We start from the raw sequence: 3502 nt of genomic DNA on the forward strand, positions 1-3502 counted from the left end.
TGGATAAAAGTAAAATTATTGAAACCTTCAAAACAGCTTTTACGTTATATCACAAGAAGCACTTAGGGCATTTTGAGTATCCTTACATGTCGTGTAAAAAACTCTGTTACAAACATGAATTTGTACAACTGGATCACTGCACCCGATCGATCACTGGTGATGTTTGGGAATGACTGCTGGTATATAGAGAACAACATCACGCTCCTGATGATGTGTTGCCTATGGGGTGCATCTTTAGGTACTGTATAAAGAAATTTCATGCAAGAATACTTCCACTCCGCTGCATGTTAAACAGTTTATCATTTGACTCAGTTTCTTCAGAAATTACCCAACTGAATCAATATGAAAAAGTATTGATATAGCAGACAAAAACCTTCCAGGTTGTAACTAAAATGAGGACTTTGGGGAATATTTACATAAGATTAATCTTTCTGAAAAGAGTCATATATCCACAAGTACAGCTGATCTAATATCAGATTCTAGATTTATCGATAACAAATTTAAAGGAATCTTAGAATTTGTTACATCAAGGGATATTCCCATTGGTACAGTCATCCACTATTTCTGAAGACGAGAATAACAAGGACGTGGATTACAACATTTTCACCAACAGCTTCGGATGTATGGTGCTCCTGTGATTGCAGAAGACACTGATGAAGAAATTGTCGCATTTATTTCGAAATGTGTTACTTGTCAGATTCCAGATGTCCAATATTTCATGAAAGAATATCAAAATACCAGTATCACTGTTGCAATAATTACTGCTTAACATAAAAGAAAACCAAATTTGGTATTAGAAAAATTTTCCATGACATGAAAGAGAAAATGGTATGTTTGGAGTGTTGTCCAATTTGTAGTCAGAAGGAAAGTATTGACTGCCAGTTCATGCCTATACGATCTTCCATGCAAAGATAATGAGTGTATGATAAATGCTATAACCCTGCATTATTGTTAGCTTGTGAGGCTAATATGGATCTAAACTTTATAGGAGAGAAGTCGACGATTCTGAATTGGTATATTACAAAGTACACAACTAAACCAGAAAAAGTTGTGGCAATACTGCATTTACTAAGCTAACCTCTACCAAACCACTAGCTAGTCGTTTATGGAATATTTCTCTAAGGAGCCTTTCTCATCGAGAATGTAGTGCTTTGGAAGCTAATGACATGTTATTGGGCTTGCCACTGTATGGCACAAATCCAGGTACTGTATTGTGATGGGTTGACATAAACATAGTTCACATTCATAGGGTTAAGGAGCACAACATTATAACTGGTTTGCCTAAGGATTCTGAAGCTTTATTGTATCCTTCTTGGATAGACACTTATTATCCCAACAAACAACCTGAGCTTGAGGATACTAATCTATATAATTTTCTAACCTGGTATGATACTGTAAACATGCAGCCCAGTGATAATGCTACATTCTATCTTATGTTTTATCTCTTCTTTAAAAAAAGATATAACCATGTATTATTAACCATTGCAGATATAACCCACAAAAAACACTTGAAAAATACTTCTATTCCATGTTATCATTGTTTAAAGCTCTGGAGAGGATGTGATAGCCTAATTGAAGACTGCTCCAATAACACAGAGGCATTTAATGCTTGTAAAGATAGCCTATTGGAAGGTTTGAAATACCATGACCAATTGTCTCATTTGCCAGCATGGACATTAAATACATGAACTAATTCAAGAACGATGAGCATAGATGTAACTTGAAGAACAGCAAAACAGTGGCCCTCCTGCTGGCGGTCCATTGAAATATGTCGCTAGTGGGGCACACGATGCTATGGTAGAATTTTAAGATGTCATTCACCATGATGAACAAGTAGATGTGAATGAGCTGACTAGAAAGTTGAATGAGGACTTGATGGTGTTCGACAATGTCAAGACTACCATAGAGGCCCAAGCAAATACTGATCTAGGTTGCAATGCCAAAATATTTAGGTTTTTTGTTAGTGTTTTTTTAAAATAAAAACTGTTAAATCATGGGTTCAATTAGCAACCTGGTAAAGATGTTTCTTTTGCAGCACCTACGTGTATTGCTGCATTTAATACTAATGAGTTAATTATTCATGGAAATACACCACAATATTTGCACAGGTCTAGTGATGCCCTGTAAATTGTGCATGAAAAGTTGCATACTGTTACATTACTCATCACTGATGAGATACCCATAGTCAGTAATGTGGCTTTAATGTCCATACATCTTTGTCTTAATGAGATTTTACAAACTGAGGAAGCTGAAGATGAATGAATTGGGCAATGAAACTTATTGTTTTTAGGGGCTCTTTTACAGCTACTTCCAATATCTGAAGGTCCAGTGTATACTCCTCTATTACCAGAGGCTACTTAAAAGCACACCAGATGTATGGGCACTGTAAATGTATGAGAAATTTGGTTTCCTATGATGACTTGCTAATAAATATGAGACAGAAAGAAGGCTTTGTTTCTAAGCTATCTAAAATTCGTCGTATTACTATTGATGATCTCAGGATGCTGGAAGAGTGTAAGTTGTGTTCAGTGATGACAGTGTATGTGGAAGAATAAAAGAAGTGGTAAAAATATTTTCTGACCTTCCAACTGACACAGTATGTTTGTTATCCATGTGTGATGAGCTAAACAAAGAAATACTTTGAAATCTTAATGGAGAAGAAATTCGATTGTCAGCTATAGATACGGTGGATTCTCCTGGGTATCTTCATTCAAGTCTTCAAAAAGCCTTCTAACTACAGTGACGACAGTACTCTCACAGCTGGTATGGAAAAAGATACATTAATAAAGATTGGCTGCAATTTTATGCTCAGGAGAAACATCGACGTGACTTTTGCACTCATAAATGGAGCAATAGGTAGTGTGTGTTCTGTTAAGTCAATACTAACATACACATAACCATACAAAAAAGTGGTCTAATGATAAGTAACTCATACTTGTGCTATCGTTATTAAAATTGACAAACATGATAACAAAATCATTTTAAAACCAATTGCAGAGTTTACTTTATTTAGCAAGTAATTTTAAACTATGTATCCAGTAATATAGCTTGCCTTGGTCATATTCTGGTAGCACTTCTTTCTGTCACCGTATGGTATAACAAATAACTTTTTCTCGGCCGTCTATTTTTTTTACAGCCAAGTTGTTATTGGTTTAGTTATCACATCTTTTTGTGGAAAACAACAAATTATCCCATATTGTACATCAAATAGAATTCATTATTATCCGTCTACCTAGATATTTCTTACCTAATGACAGTGAATACGCAACAGGCACACAATAACTTTTAATCCTCTGCTAGTTGATAAATTACAAACAAAATGGCACCATGCACTGTAATGCAACTTAAGAAACAATGCAAACAATTAGAAGCTAATAATCAATATGAAAATAAATTTCTTTTTTCTCCAGTAAAAGTAGTTCCGGCATGGCCAGGTGGATAAGGCGCTCGACTCACAATCTGAGGTCGCGGGTTCGAATCCGCATCCCACCAAACATGCTCG

The sequence above is a fragment of the Limulus polyphemus genome, unplaced genomic scaffold (genome assembly GCF_000517525.1).
Source record: "Limulus polyphemus unplaced genomic scaffold, Limulus_polyphemus-2.1.2 Scaffold1106, whole genome shotgun sequence".
NCBI lineage: Eukaryota > Metazoa > Arthropoda > Merostomata > Xiphosura > Limulidae > Limulus > Limulus polyphemus.